The sequence below is a fragment of the Theropithecus gelada genome, chromosome 10 (assembly GCF_003255815.1).
Source record: "Theropithecus gelada isolate Dixy chromosome 10, Tgel_1.0, whole genome shotgun sequence".
NCBI lineage: Eukaryota > Metazoa > Chordata > Mammalia > Primates > Cercopithecidae > Theropithecus > Theropithecus gelada.
The window spans coordinates 58,190,289-58,206,861 of NC_037678.1; the positions used below are offsets into that span (position 1 = coordinate 58,190,289).

General features: G+C 45.7%; 1 long non-coding RNA gene across 1 annotated transcript; it reads left to right on the plus strand.

Moving 5' to 3' along the window:
- Positions 1-10,492: 10,492 nt before the first annotated feature.
- Positions 10,493-14,554, plus strand: LOC112633821. Its single transcript, XR_003121594.1, has 2 exons — positions 10,493-10,672; positions 14,035-14,554. It is a non-coding gene; the product is annotated as an uncharacterized LOC112633821 (long non-coding RNA).
- Positions 14,555-16,573: the final 2,019 nt, after the last annotated feature.

Below are 16,573 nucleotides of genomic sequence, written 5' to 3' on the forward strand. Positions count from 1 at the left end.
CCTGCTTTGGGGTTCATGACGTTCCCTCCAGACAAAGGCTTTACTAACTCCCACCCCAGTCCAATAAGATCCCCCCGCAAGTATTTTGTGCAACTGCAACTTTGAGGCAAATCTCCTAGGTCCCTCTGAGGCAAAGTAGACACTAAGCCATTTCTAGAGAGAAATTCTGGTGGTCCAGGAGAACTCTGAGCCCAAAGAGACGACCTTAAACAGTCTTTTCGTTTTCGTACCCCAGGAGCAGGAGGAGTCCCAAGAAGATGGTAAGTGACCCATGAGGGCCACAAGAAAGTGGCAGTTTCTGCCAGATACTAGATTGAGGGGCAGGGGGCAGCAGTGTGGAGGGGACCTGCGAATCATGAGTTTTGACTCCTGCTTTCAGTTTCACCACTTCTAGGATTGACAGACAAAATATAGAACATTCACTACAGTTTGAATTTTAGATAAACATTTAAGTATGTTCCTTTCCAAACACACACACACACACACACACACACACACACACACACACGTGTCTTATGCAACATTTGGGACACATTTATACTTTAAAAATTGTTGTTTATAGGAAGTTCAAATATGACAACTGGGCATCCTGGATTTTGTTTTCTTTGCTAAATCTATGTATTATGTTCCCATTACTGTTACAAGGAATTACTGCAAACTTCATGGATTGAAACAACACAGATATATTCTCTTGCTGTTCTCTAGGTCAAAAGTCTGAAATCAAGGTGTTGGCAAGACTGCATTCTTTCTGGGGATTTTGAGGAAGCATATCAGTTCCTTTCCTTTTACAGTTTGTAGAGGTCACCTGCATTCCTTAGCTTATGGCCCCTTCTTCAAATCACCTCAACCTCTTGCTTCTGTTGTCACATCTACTACTGACTGATCCTCCTGCTTCCCTCTTCTGGTAAGGACTCTTGGGATTACACTGGGCTCACCCAGATAATCCAGAATAATCTTACCATCTCAAGATCCTTACATTAATCACATCTGTGAAATCTTTTAACACGTAAGGTAAGGCCGGGTACAGTGGCTGTAATCCCAGCACTTTGGGAGACTGAAGCAGGTGGATCACTTGAGGTCAGGAGTACGACGAGACCACCCTAGCCAACATGGTGAAACCCCGTCTCTACTAAAAATACAAAAATTAGCTGGGCATGGTGGCACACGCCTGTAATCCCAACTACCTGGGAGGCTGAGGCAGGAGAATCACTTGAAACCGGGAGGCAGAAGTTGCAGTGAGCCGAGATCATGCCACTGCACTCCAGCCTGGGTGACAGAGCGAGACTCTGTCTCAAAAAGAAAACCCCCAAAACAGCCGGGCGCGGTGGCTCATGCCTATAATCTCAGCACTTCGAGAAGTCAAGGCAGGTGGATCACCTGAGTTCAGGAGTTTGAGACCAGCCTGGCAAACCTGGTGAAACCCTGTCTCTACTAAAAATACAAAAATTAGCCAGGCCTGTAATCCCAACCACCTAGGAGGCTGCCCCGGCTCCTGCACCCTGCCAAATGGCAGCTCTTGTGGCAAAGGGTGAGGGATGATCCTGTCCTAACCATTCTGTCCTAGGTATTGGAATAAGCCCCTCTCCTCCACCCAAACCTAGGACCTACTACTGGTACCTGGAGCCCAGATGGCAATCCTAGATGCTGCCAGCAGGAGAAGAACTTGGTCTCAAGGGCAGGTCAGGGAGAGGATTCAGAGATGCCCCAGAAATCCCTGCCCCTTCTCTCAACTGAGGGCCGTTATCACATTTTAGAGAACCAGATTATCTCAGGATTAGAAAGTCTCCGATAAACAATGACAACAAAAAGAGTTTCTGCTTTTTGAATGATTATATATACCAGGCACTGTGCTTGTATGATCTTAATTTCACCTTACAATGACCCTGTGAACAGCAAGTTAGCATTGTCCCATTTACAGAAGAGGAAACTAAAATCCAGAAAGAGGCCAGGCCTGGTGGCTCACGCCTGTAATCCCAGCAATTTGGGAGGCCAGAGTGGTGGATCACTTGAGGTCAGGGGTTTGAGACCAGCCTGGCCAATGTGGTGAAATCCCGTGTCTGCTAAAAATAGACACATTAACCAGGCATAGTGGCAGGCGCCTGTAATCCCAGCTAGTCTGGAGGCTGAGGCAGGAGAATCACTTGAACCCGGAAGGTGGAGGTTGCAGTCAGTCAAGATCATGCCATTGCACTTCAGGCTGGGCAACAGAGCGAGACTCCGTCTAAAAAAATAATAATAAAGTAAAATAATGTAAAATATTGAGAAAGAGAAAGTCTCCTAAGGGCTCAAGATATGAAAGAGAGAGCTAGGTATCAATTCAAGCCTGTATGACACCATGGTCCCAAATTTTACTTTGTCCTAAAGGTCCTGTAGCCCTGTCTCTGTTTTTACAGGTTGGGAAAAAGGATCAGAGAAGGACAAAAAATTGCCCAAAGGCACATGATGACTAAGTGTTTGAGCTGGTATTTGATGTCTGTCTTCTCTGCCTTGGACATTCAGAATTTATGGAGTCTGAACAACCTCTTAAAAAGACTCATTTCCTTATGTATAAAATGGGAATATGGCCCTTGTTTAGAGGGGTCCTTGGGAGGATGTCATAGAACAGCATGTGCAGGTCAAGCACGGTGACTCACATCTGTAACCCCAGCACTTTGGGAGGCCGAGGCGGGCAGACCACCCAAGGCTAGGAGTTCAGGACCAGCCTGGCCAACAGGGTGAAACCCTGTCTCTACTAAAAGCACAAAAAATCCTACCTGGGTGTGGTGGCGCACGCCTGTATTCCCAGCTACTCAGGAGGCTGAGGCAGGAAAATAGCTTGTACCTGGGGGGCAGAGGTTGCAGTGAGCCAAGATCATGCCACTGCACTACAGCCTGGGTGACAGAGAGAGACTCTGTCTCAAAAAAAAAAAAAAAAAAAAAAAGGCATGTGCAGAGTTCCGGCACATTGTATCATGAAATGTCTGTTTATCGGTGATGATCACCCACTCTCAAGCAGCAAGATCACCGGGCGCTGCTTGCCCTGTGTCTTGGTTTGGAAGGTTCCAAAAATCTTGCTCTCCTAGTTTCATCCAGCCTCTGAAGAAAAAAAATCTTGACACTGCATTGCGTACATGCTGGAGGAGGCTAGACATGACTGAGCTGTCTATGTTCAGGGCCTGTGATTCTGAGCTCAGAAAATCTCCTAGGACCAGCCTTAGTATTGATTCTAAGGTAAGACTTATTTATTTTTATTTTTATTTTTTTGAGACAGAGTCCCACTCTGTCACCCAGGCTGGAATGCAGTGGTGCAATCTTGACTCACTGCAACCTGTACCCCCTGGGTTCCAGCAATTCTCCTGCCTCAGCTTCCCTAGTAGCTGGGGCTAAAGGTGTGCACCACTGTGCCTGGCTAATTTTTGTATTTTTAGTAGAGACGGGTTTCACCATGTTGGCCAGGCTAGTCTTGAACTCCTGACCTCAGATGATCTTGCCTCAGCCTCCCAAAGTGCTGGGATTACAGGTGTGAGCCACCATGCCTCACCTGGTAAGGCTTATTTAGGATGGCACCACAGTATAGGCCATAATTTCTCAACCTTAGCACTATTGACATTTGGAGCTGGAAAAGTCTTTGTTTCGGGGGCGTGGGAGAGATGTAGGATGTTTAATGTCATTCCTAGGCTTTACCCACTAGATGACAGTAGCACTCCACATTCACAGTGATGAAAACCAAAGATAGCTCCAGACATTGCCAAATACCACCTGGGAGACAAAGCTGCTCCAAATTAAGAACCACTAGTGTGGGAGAAAGAATGTTAGGTTCTGGTCAGACAGACCTGAGAAAGCCTGTGTCACTTACCAGCTGTGTAACAGTGGAACAATTATCTGTCTCTCCAGCCCTTGGTTTCATCAACTGTAAAATCCTATACTAACTGCTACCAGTTATTGAATGCTTTCATTGGTACAGTGATGAGCTCTTTGCATGGATAATCTCATTTGATTGTCAATAACAGAATCATGGGGCCAGGCACGGTGGCTCACACCTGTAATCCCAGCACTTTGGGAGGCCGAGGCAGGAGGATGACTTGAGGCCAGGATTTCGAGACCAGCCTGGCCAACATAGTGAAACCCCATCTCTCCTAAAAGTACAAAAATTAGCTGGGTGTGCTGGTGGGTGCTTGTAATCCCAGCTACTCGGGAGGCTTAAGCAGGAGAATCATTTGAATCCGGCAGGTGGAGGTTGCAGTGAACCGAGATCATGCCACTGTACTCCAGCCTAAGCAACAGAGGAAGACTCCACCTCAAAAAATAAACCAAAAGCCCCCCCCCAAACCCCCCAGAATCCTGTAAAGACACTGACCAGTGGAAATAGAGAGGAAGATGAGGAGGGAGTGGTCCATATCAGGTATCTTCTCTGTACCTTGCATGAAAGCAGGTGACCTCACATACATTTCTGTGCTGTCACTGGCTGTGTGATCTTGGGCAAATCACATTTCCCCTGAGGTTCAGTTTCCTCATCTGTGAAAATAATACCAACTGGGGAATTCTGGAAAGATGGAGGCAATAATGCCTAGCATAGATTTGAATCTCCCCAAATCCCCAAACAAAAATAGAAAAAAATTCATAAACATGTTTACCACAAAACTAAGTGACAAGGCATCTTCATGAATTCCAAAACACAAGTGGGGACAAATCACCAACAGCTACAAGGCCTGCATGTCACTGGCATCTCTGTGCAGTAGAAACAGAAGGGAAGCAGCAAGGTGTCTGACGGGCCTGAGACACGGAGAGTGCTTAAATTGCAACATGTATTCACGTGTTGTTGGGAAAACAGCGGCTGAAACTGGAAAGCGTTTTGCCAGCTCCAGTAGTGGGCGAGTGTAAGATGTTTGCCCCACAACCTAAGGTTTAAAGGAGTTTTTAACCCCTGTGAATTATCGAGTCATTTTAACCAGTAATTATAGCATCTTTCCATTATATCAGCCCCTGTATCCTTGAAAACGAAAGATTCCAAGTGTGGAAGAAAGGAACTACAGATGTAATACAGAATAGGTTCCATAAACATCCTATACAACTCTATTTACATTGGATATATCAATGTGAACTTGAGACTACTTTTAAAGGAAATGTATATGCGTGTATTCATATATACAATACCTAGTTCTAGCTACTAAAAAAGACTTAAACCATGGTCATCTTGTAGCAGTGAGCATATCTTGCACCCAGATAATAGTTTTGATTAATAAAAATAAAAAGAGTTCTTGAAGAAATTACTCATTCCAGATCTGTAGCAGGAGATATACAAAATGAGCCTGAAATATCTTGTCATGTCAGTTAACAAGGAAGCTATCAAAGGCTACCAGGGTCACACCAAAAGGACTTAGAAGCCAGCCTGCAGATGAAACAATGTTAGCTGCAACAAAGATAATACTTGCAGTTGATTGAAACTCATCAAATATGTTTAAAACCCTGGGTTCATAATGATATCCAGCAAATCAATCACCTTCTGACGATGGCATGGAAATAAATTGTATTCTTGAAAACTAGGTAAATAAAGAATCTAGTCATTCTCCTGCCTTTCCTAAATGAACTGTAGCACTGGGAAACCAAATAGTAGATAAAGGGAAGAAGCTTCCTATAAAATTACTACAGCTAATACATGAAAACAAAATGATGCAATATTGCCATTTTGTTATTTACAGTGAATGAATGTATCTAGCCATTGTACACAATGGCAGCTAACATCAAAAAATGAACAAACTCCAGCCTTGTAGGAGCTGCTTGGAAAGGAGTCCAGCACCAGCTATAATCATGCCAAAAAGATGGACCCTGAGTCTGATCCAGCTGCTAAGTTGCAGGCAATGCAGAGGTCAGAGGGCCGTGTTATATTGTACTATGAGGATGCAATTGACAAAATTCAGACTTTGAGAAACTACACGTAAAACAGCCTGAATTCAACAGATAAACTTCAAGGAAGAGAAAAGGATGGAAGGGAGAACCTGTAGACTATTTTTAAAAAGAGGCTTTTGGATTAATAAAAGAGGCTTTTGGCTGGGCACTGTGGCTCACACCAGTAGTTCCAGCACTTTGGGAGACCTAAATGGGAGGATCTTTTGAGGCCAGGAGTTCAAGACCAGCCTGGGCAACATGGTAAAACCCTGTCTCTACAAAAAAATACAAAAATTAGCCAGGTGTGGTGGCACATGCCTATAGTCCTGGCTACTCTGGAGGCTGAGGTAAGAGGATCACCTGAGCCTGGGGTGTTCAAGGCTGCAGTAAGCCAAGATTGCACCGGTGCACTCCCTCCTGCAAGACAGAGTGAGACCTTGTCTCCTAAAAAACAAAACAAAACACACACACACACACACACACACACACACAAGAGGCTTTTAAAAATTGGACATGGCTGGGTGTGGTGGCTCACGCCTGTAATCCCAGCACTTTGGGAGGCCGAGGCAGATGGATCACCTGAGGTCAGGAGTTCAAGACCAGCCTGGCCAACGTGGTGAAACCCCATCTCCACTAAAATACAAAAATTAGCCGGGCATGATGGTGGGTGCCTGTAATCCCAGCTACTGGGGAGGCTGAGACGGGAGAATCTCTTGAACCCGGGAGACGGTGGTTGCAGTGAGCCGAGATCGTGTCACCGCCTGGGCAGTTGAATGAGACTCCATGTCAACAAAAAATAAATAAATAAAAATAAAAAGTGGACACAACTAAACAATAACATCTAGGGATGCACACTCAGATGAGTAAGTCATGAAGAAACGCAAGGAAGTAATTAATAGTCGGATTAGTGATTATTTTGCGGGGAGGGGCTGTGATTGGTATGGAGTACCTGGTGAGGTGGGGAGGGGAACCCTGAGGTGGCTGAAAAAAATTCTGTTTCTTGACCTGGGTGGTGGTTACAGGGTGTTTGCCTTAATATAATTCACTAAACTACAATTTTTTTTTTTTTTTTTTTTTTTTGAGATAGGGTCTCACTTTGTTGCCCGGGGTGGAGTACAGCAGTGTGATCTCAGCTCACTGTAGCCTCAGACCTCCCCAGACTCAAGTAATCCTCCTACTTCAGCCTCCTGAGTAACCGGGGCTACAGGTACATGCCACCATGCCCGGCTAATTTATGTATTTTTCGTAGAGATGGGGTTTCAGGTTTTGCTATGTTGCCCAGGTTGATCTCAAACTCCTGGGCTCAAGCAATCTACTCACCTTGGCTTCTCAAAGTGCTGGGATTACAGGTGTGAGCCACTGCATCAGGCTGCTACAAATTTAATTTGTGTGGTTTTCTGCATCTGTTTTGCTCTATAATATAAAGGTTTTAAAAAATGAAGACAGCAATACCTACTTCACAGTATGTGTGTGTCCATATGAGTGTATACATGTACATATACATGTATCTAAATGTATGACTTCTGTTAGCACCAGGTAGATAGGTATGTGCTCACTAAATATGACTTGCAGGTGAATTTTGTTCAAAACACTGACCTGTGTGATTTCAGCACCATTACCGACATTGCTAACTTGTGTGGCTAATTAAAAATAGTTCATGCTTCCCAACTGGGGCCGAGACTGGAAAAAGTAAAATAAAAAATCGTTAACGGTTATTAGGTAATACTATGTGACAGGCACTGTTTCCAGTGCAACTAATCTAATTGAATCCTTATAACTGTATTATGGTTATTCCCATTTTACAGAGAAGAAAACTGAGGCTTAGAGAGATTCCCTGTGGCCACACAGTAGGTTGGCAAGGCAGCCTGTTTTGTTTTGTATTGTCTTGTTTTGAGGCAGCGTCTCACTCTGTGGCCCAGGCTGGAGCGCAGTGGCACAGTCTTGGCTCACTGCAACCTCTGCCTCCTGGGTTCAGGCGATTCTCCTGCCTCAGCCTCCTGATTAGCTAGGATTACAGGTGCATGCTATCACACCAGGCTAATTTTATTTGTATTTTGAGTAGAGATGGGGTTTTATTGGCCAGGTTGGTCTCAAACTCCTGGCCTCAAGTGATCCACCCGCCTTGACCTCGCAAAGTGCTAGGATTACAGGCATGAGCCACCACACCTGACTAGCAGGTTTGGAACCCAGGCAGTCTGGCTCTCAGCTCTGCCCTCTTATCCACTGTACCATATGTACCATACTGTTTTTCACTTGGTGTCTAGTGCCCTGTTTGCAATAATAACTCCCCCTTTTGGAGTGCCTGCTAATGTGTGTGCCATCCTTTGACATTCACTACCTGAATCTCAAATCAACCCTGGAAGGTGAAAGTACTTGTTAGTCTGCATTTGGTGGATAGGAAAACTAGAACTCAGAGAGCTGAAAAACTTGCTCAAAGTAACAGAGTAAACAAATGGCAGTAGGTGGTGGGGGAGGAGTTTGAATCGGGGACAGGGAGGGTTCATACTCTGACCCTTGGGATTCTAAAGAACAAAATGTCCTATACTCTTAAACAGATGCTCATCTGATGGGTCTGACCCAGTTTGAGGTCATGGGTTGCCCAACCAGTGGTCCGGAGCCTGGCTTGGCTTGAGAAGTGTCCAGATGCGGGCTGGGGGAAGTCAGAGGCTTGGCAAACACCAGACATGTTTGACCCCAATCAGAGGGTCGTGCAAAGCTTGTGACCCCTGGGCCTGGGGTTCCCTAAGGGGCAAGAGACTCCTTTTTCCCAGTGTGCCAGCCTTGTGCTCACAAACTGCCCAATCAGGTCCTAGAACGGAGCTGGCCACCTCTCGGGACGGGGTAAAGAGATGCCCGTGGGTTGGCTGTGCGGATTTCCCAGAAGTGGGAAGAACCTGGCTGTGTTTTCGTGGTCACACACTGATTTCCCAACCTGAGTCAGCATGGCTGCTTGGAGGTACAGCATGTCCTCTCTGTTCCCAGGGGCCCTGGATCCCAGCCTGGCTGAAGCATTTCCAAAACAGGGCCTGGAATAGTGAGAGAAATGGAAGGGGTGGAGGTCCCACATCCCCTCCATCAGTACCAGCCACCCACCATTGTATTAATAGCACCTAGCATGGACTGAGTTCTTACCAGGTGCCAGGTCCCGTGCTAAGCATGTCATATGTATTCACTTAACTAACCTTACAGAGATGCGATGGAGTAGAGGCTCTTCCATTTGACAAAGGAGTAAACAGACTCAGAGAAGCCACATCACTTCTAAATGGTCCCACAGAGATGGAATTTGCAGGTCTGTGATTGTGGAATCCTGGAGTGTCAGCTCCGCAAATTCACTACTTCACTCAGCCCTCACAACAAACCCCCAGTAAGGTGTTGTCACCCCAGTAAGGATATGAAAAAACGGAAGCTCGGGGTGGTGGACGTGACTTGTAAGATGTTTCTAGAAAGCTCTGCTGTGACAACCAGTAACTGTTTTTTAAGAGCCCCAGTCAAAACCCATAGCTGCTAAAATTTGGCCGTGACTACCCAAAACCCCTGCATTTATTATTACCCCTATATCCCCCACATTCTCCTAGGATGGGAAGAGGAGGCAAAGAGTTCTTTGGTGGCCATCTCCTCGGAAGAGTGGAATGGGGTCATGAGGGCTCTTCCATGAGAGGGGCTACTATTTGTAGAGATTAATGTGTGGCCATTATGAGCGGGCCTAGTGGAGTGGTCTTATGTGGGCATGGGCATCTAGAGGCTGAGAGAAACAGGCTGCCTGGCTGAATCGGTGCAGGAGCCACAGTGTGGGTGTGCTAAGGTCAGCCACATTCCCAGGACTTTCAGGGCACAGGCTGCTGGCTGGTGTGTTTCCTGTGGACCGGCGTTGGCAGAGAGCACCTACAAGGGGTCCTCTTGGGTCCTGTCCCCTAGAGACTCCTGGAGGGGCAGAGGTGTGGCAGCAGCAAGAAGCTTGAGTTGGATGTTGAGTTCCTAAGGGCTGATGAATGACTTGCAAGGGACCCCTATGAGGAGAGGTGCATCCGCAAGGTCAAGAGTGAGAGGGCCCCTGTGACAGTGGCCGTCTCCATGGAGCCCACGACAGAAAGGGGCAGCTTTAAGCCAGCCAGGATGGTTGCAGCTCAAGAGAGATCCTTTCTCCCCCCTTGCTATCTCCAACACCCCCCACTGTACCCCACGTGTAGATGAGGGAAGGAGAGATAGAGAAGGAGCAACCCACACCGCCTCCCTGCAGCAGGCCTGAGAGCGAGGGGAGAAGATTTAAACCCTAAATCAAATTGGGAATTTTGGTTAGAAGCTTCACTGGACATTGTCATATCTAAATTGAGTATATTTGTGACCTAAAGTGACCATAGAATTACCTGTTTCCTCAGAACGAGCAGAAGAGTAAGGGGGAGATTTCACTCAGTGGCAGGGAAAATGTGTCTCCACCAAATTCATCTTAGAAGGGACACTGGGAGATAAAAATGAAGGTGTGCTTTGATTATGTCACAGGCCAGGTTTCTTCAACATCCTGCTCTCAGTGAGAAGGAGGATTCTCCAAAACAAGTCTAGGAAGTGAATGTTCCAGAATGTTCTAGAACTTGCTTCATTAGGCAGGCAAGAAGCATGCCTCTGGGAACCACTTGAGCCCTTCATGGGCTAGCACACCAATACCATCCCCCCAGAAGCTTCAGTTGTTGGCTTCTAATGGCTTACTATTTCCATTTCTACTGAGAACTGCCATCTCAGGAATCACCTCACCCTGGAGTTTATTCCTCTCACCCACAGGGTGGCTGGCAGCCAACAGCTGACTCGTACAGAGGTACACAAAGCCAGCCTTTTTGCTAGACTTTACCTGAGACCACATCTTTGCTTGTTTCCCTCCCTGTCTTGCTTCCCTTCATCCCTTACAGGTTCTTTCCTTTATAAATCACACAGTACCTAATCTTTGCCTCAGGCTCTGTGTCTGAGGAGCTGAAGATGATTCTGGGCATCAGGAGGTGGTTTTGTGACTGGGCTATTTCACTAGCTCTGAGCTAGGTAATCCATTAGAGAAACTTCTAGATCCTAAATCAAACTACGTAGATTCAATTCACAGTACCATTACTTCACTGCTGTGTGACCTTGGCCAATGACTGGTTACTACATCCCAGTTTTCTCATCTGTGATACAGAAGGCAAACACTGACCCACCTCACAGGGCTTTGCAAGGATTCAACATACAAAAGTACCGAGGATAGTGCCTGGCACAGTCGATGGTGCTATTGTTACTCCTCCAGGCTAACAGCACTGACTAAGTGCAAAGGAGGTGGCTTTTTGCCGTCTCGTTGAGGATGCTGTATCCTGGGGTAAGTGGCCAGATCACAGGACGGCTGTGGTTCAATTGTAATAAAATAATCTCCCTTGGCTGGGCGTGGTGGCTCACACCTGTAATCCAGCACTTTGGGAGGTTGAAGCAGGTAGATCACCTGACGTCGGGAGTTCGAAACCAGCCTGGCTAACATGGTGAAACCTAGTCTCCACTAAAAATACAAAAATTAGCCAGGCGTGGTGGTGTGTGCCTGTAATCCCAGCTACTCGAGAGGCTGAGGCAGGAGAATCACTTGAACCTGGGAGGCAGAGGTTGCAGTGAGCTGACATTGTAACACTGCACGAGACTCCATCTCAAAACCAACAACAACAACAACAACCCACCCCTTATGGAACTCTTACTATGTCCCAGTCCCTGTTCTACGTGCTGCATATGTGCTTATGTGCTAGTTCACTCTGTCTTCACTATCTTTCAAAGCTGATATAATTACCTCCCCCTTTTTTTTTTTTTTTTTTTGAGACGGAGTCTTGCTCTGTCGCCAGGCTGGAGTACAGTGGCATGATGTTGGCTCACTGCAACCTCCGCCTCCCGGGTTCATGCTATTCTCCTGCTTCAGCCTCCTGAGTAGCTGGGACTACAGGTGTGCGCCACCATGCCCAGCTAATTTTTGTATTTTTAGTAGAGATGGGGTTTCACCATGTTGTCCAGGCTGGTCTCGAACTCCTGACCTCAAGTGATCTGCCTGCCTCGGCCTCCTAAAGTGCTGGGATTACAGGCATGAGCCACCGCACCTGGCCAATTATCTCCATTTTACACATGAAAAAACTGAGGCCCGGACAGTCTAAAAAACGAGCTATTAGATCCACAGGTTAAAAAAAAATGAGTGCATCTAAAATGATTACAGTTTAAAAAGCCAGGCCGGGAAGTAGTTTGCAGTTTCTTAAAAAGTTAAACATACGCTTATGTGACGAGCAGTTGTATTCCTGGGTAATGAAAGCATTTGTCCACTCAAAGACATGTACATGAATGTTCATAGCAGTTTTATTTGTAATAGTCAAAAACTGGAGGAAACAATAACATGCCCAGGGACATGGATAAAGAAACTGTGGCATCTGTATCTTTCTTTGTTGTTTGTTGGAGACAAAGTGGAGTGCAGTGGTGCAATCACGGCTCACTGCAGCTCAACTTCAGGGCTCAAGTGATTCTCCCACCTCAACCTCCTGAGTAGCTGAGACTATAGACAGGCACACAGCACCATGCCTGGCTAATTTTTTGGTGTTTAGTAGCGACAGGGTTTCGCTATGTGGCCCAGGCTGGTCTCAAACTCCTGGGCTCAAGTGATCTGCTCGTCTCAGCCTCCCAAAGTGTTGGGATTACAGGTGTGAGCCACCGTGCTTCACCTGTGAGATCTATTAGGTTGGTGCAAAAGTAATTGCGGTTTTGCCATTAAAAGTAATGGCAAAATGGCCGGGCATGGTGGCTCATGCCTGTAATCCCAGCACTTTGAGAGGCCGAGGCAGGCGGATTTCTTGAGGCCAGGAGTTTAAGACCAGCCTGGCCAACATGGTGAAACCCTGTCTCTACTAAAAATACAAAAATTAGCCGAGCATGGTGGTGCATGCCTATAGTCCCAGCTACTCAGGAGGCTGAGGCAGGAGAATCGCTTGAACCTGGATGCAGAGGTTGCAGTGAGCTGAGATTGCACCACTGCACTCCAGCATGGGCAACAGAGCAAGAGCCTGTCTCAAAAAAAAAAAAAAAGTAACAGTCAAAACCACAATTACTTTTGCACCAATCTGATATATGTGCATCTACATCTCAATCCTACTTAGCAATAAAAAAAGACAAATTATTGATATGTGCAATAGCATGGATAAATGACAAAATAATTATGCTGAATGAGAGAAGTCAGACAGAAAGAGTACATATTGGCCAGGTGCAGCGGCTCATGCCTATAATCCCAGCACTTTGGGAGGCCGAGGTGGGTGGATTATCTGAGCTCAGGAGTTCGAGACCAGCCTGACCAACATGGTGAAACCTCGTCTCTACTAAATACACACACACACACAAAAGAAAATTATCCAGGTATGGTAGCACACGCCTGTGATGCCAGCTACTAGTGAGGCTGAGGCAGGAGAATTGTTTGAACACCCGCAGGGGCAGAGGTTTCAGTGAGCCAAGTTTTCGCCACTGCACTCCCAGCCTGGGCAACAGAGAGAGGCTCTGTATACAAAAAAAAAAAATTAATAAAGAGTACATATAGCATGATTTCATTTCTATAAAATCCCAGAAAATGTAAAGCCATCTATAGTGAAAGAAAGCAACCTATAGTGATGATGGTTACCTGGAAATGGGGTGGTGGGATGAATAGGGGATGACTTATAAACCAGCATGAGGTAGCTTTTGGAAGCAATTGAAACACTTGGCATCTTGATTGTGGTGATGGTTCCTTGGGTATGTACATATGTTGAAACTCATCAAATGATTCAATTTCAGTATGTACTGAACATCAATTATATCTCAACAATGCTGTTTATTTTTTTTTTTATTTTTATTTTTGAGACTGAGTCTCGCTTTGTCACCCAGGCTGAAATGCAGTGGCATGTTCCTGGCTCACTGCAACCTCCACCTTCTGGGTTTAAACGATTCTCCTGTCTCAGCCTCCCGAGTAGCTGGGATTATGGGCGTGCACCACCACGCCCAGCTAATTTTTGTATTTTTAGTGGAGATGGGGTTTCACTATGTTGGCCAGTCTGGTCTCGAACTCCTGACCTCAGGTGATCCACCTGCCTTGGCCTCCCAAAGTGTTGGAATTATAGGCGCAAACCACTGTAGGTCTGGCGATAATGCTGATTTTTTTTTTTTTTTAACTAGAGTGGAACAATGAGGATTTGAATCCACGTATGTCTCACTGGACATATGCTCAGGAACTGGTAAGTTATAAAAAGACCTCCGTTATCGGCTGGAGACATAGAATTAGTCCAAATGGTGTCACCTCCAGGAAGCCTTACTGTCATTTCCATAGAGGACAATGGCCTGGGCCCACACCACCCTCCTGCCTGTCTTCAGCCTTTGTCAGTGGATCCTTTCCCCACTTGGAAGACTCCCCTTGCATCCTCCTCCATGTTGTCCTCCAAATGTGCTGGCCGAGAGCCCAGCGCCTGAATCAGAGGGACCTGGGTTTGAATCCCACCTCTGCCATTAAACACCAGCTGTCTGACCTCAACTGTGTTCCTTTGCTTCTCTGGGCTTCAGATTCTCCATCTGAATAATAATAGAAGCTACCTTGGGATTGCCTCAAGGATCAAATGCGAGAGAGTTCACCTTAAACAATGAGTGGAGGGCCTGGTGTGTAATAAAGCACTCAATAAATGTTAACTATTATTGATCTTCACCTGGGCAGTGGCTGCTGACTGTTTAAGTTTCTCAGCCTTTGAATCAGGTACTTCCGACCCAGCTCTATTTATTGACATGGAAAGATGCCCAAAGTGTACTGCTGAAGGGAAAAAAGCAGGCTACAAAAGAATATATTCCTCCCAGGTCATTTTAAAGATCAAAGCTAACCATGGACATCTAGCGCCTAGTAGGGTACCTGGGACACAGGAAGCCGTCACTGAAAGCTAGCTGTGACTATACAATATAATACCATAGTAATACAAAAGCATTTTTGTAGTCCGTATGATGCCACCTTCAAATATTATGTGAGCTCCTGTGAAACGAGATGATATTTGCAATGTGCTTGCATCAAAGGGAGGTAGAGCTGCGTATTCCCTTCTGCCTTCTTTCTGACACGTTTCAGAGAGTGATCATGGGCAGGGCTTGAGTTGACCTTGGGACCCATTGATCTGATGTGAATTTTGCTACTTTTTTTTTTTTTTTTTTGAGAGACCAGAGAGTGCAGTGGCTGTTCACAGGCACGATCCCAGCACTGATCAGCGCGGGAGATTTGACCTGCTCTGTTTCCAGCCTGGGCCAGTTCACCTCTCCTTAGGCAACCTGGTGTTTCTTTGCTTCCAGGAGGTCATGTTTTGGTCCTTTTTTGTGTGGCACTGGAGTGAAAGAAAAGAAAAGCATTGCCCTTTGGCGTTGAGACTACAAACTTGGGTTTAGGGTGCTCTTTGTAATAACTGAGGTACTATTACACATTAAACACTCGGGGGCGCTCCAATCTGTTGGCAATAGAGATAAATACAAAAAGCCGTGATAATAACGATGCTATATGAATACTGCTGTTACATTTAACAATGCCGTTTACATTGAACACTGAGCTCTTACTATGAGAGCCTAAAATAGAGCAAGAGAGTCACAAACTTTATCACCTTTTAACCTTGCAAACATCCCATTAGAGAATATTATCAAAGATTTTCTAATAGGGCATATCACTCTGTGGGATTTAAAAAATTTGTGTATTACATATATACATATGTACATATATATACACATATATACATATATATACACATATACATATACACATAATTTTTTTTGAGACAGGGTCTCACTCTGTCGCCCAGGCTGGAGTGTAGTGGCACAATCGCAGCTCACAGTAGCCTAGATCTCCTGGGCTCAAGCGATCCTCCTGCCTCAGCCTTCCAAGAAGCTGGGATTACAGGTGTGCACAACTATACCTGGCTAATTTTTTAATTTTTCTGTAGAGACAGGGTCTTGCCGTGTTGCCCAAGCTGGTCTTTGACCTCCTGAAGTACTAGGATTATAGACGTGAGCCACTGCAACTGGCCTAAAAATATATTTTTTTAATGGAGTTGTAATTCACAAGTGTTGTAAAAGGTAAAAACATTAAGTGTACAGCTTGGTGAATTGTTACATGTGTATACACACAGGTAACCTCCATCCGGATCAAGATGTGAAGCTTTTCTAATATCCTTTCTACTCACTCCTACTCCCACCCAAGGCAACCATGCTCCTAATTCTATTACCATTTATTTGTTTTGCTTATTTCTGAACTTCACGTAAATGGAATCATACATATGCAAACTTTAGGGTTGCCATAAAAATCCAGGATGTCATTTTTCTTTTTTTTGAGATGGAGTCTTGCCCTGTCACCCAGGCTGGAGTGCAGTGACACGATCTCAGCTCACTGCAATCTCCATCTCCCGGGTTCAAGCAATTCTCCTGTCTCAGCCTCCTGAGTTGCTGGGATTAGAGGTGCATGCCACCACGCCTGGCTAATTTTTTTTTTTTTTGTATGTTTAGTAGAGACAAGGTTTCACCATGTTGGCCAGGCTGGTCTCAAACTCCTGACCTCATGATCCGCCCACCTTGGCCTCCCAAAGTGCTGGGATTACAGGCATGAGCCACTGCACCTGGCCTCAATGTGCTCTTCTTAATCACTGTATAGTCGTCGTCTCCTCCTCCTCCTCCTCCTCCTCCTCCTCCTCCTCCTCCTCCTCCT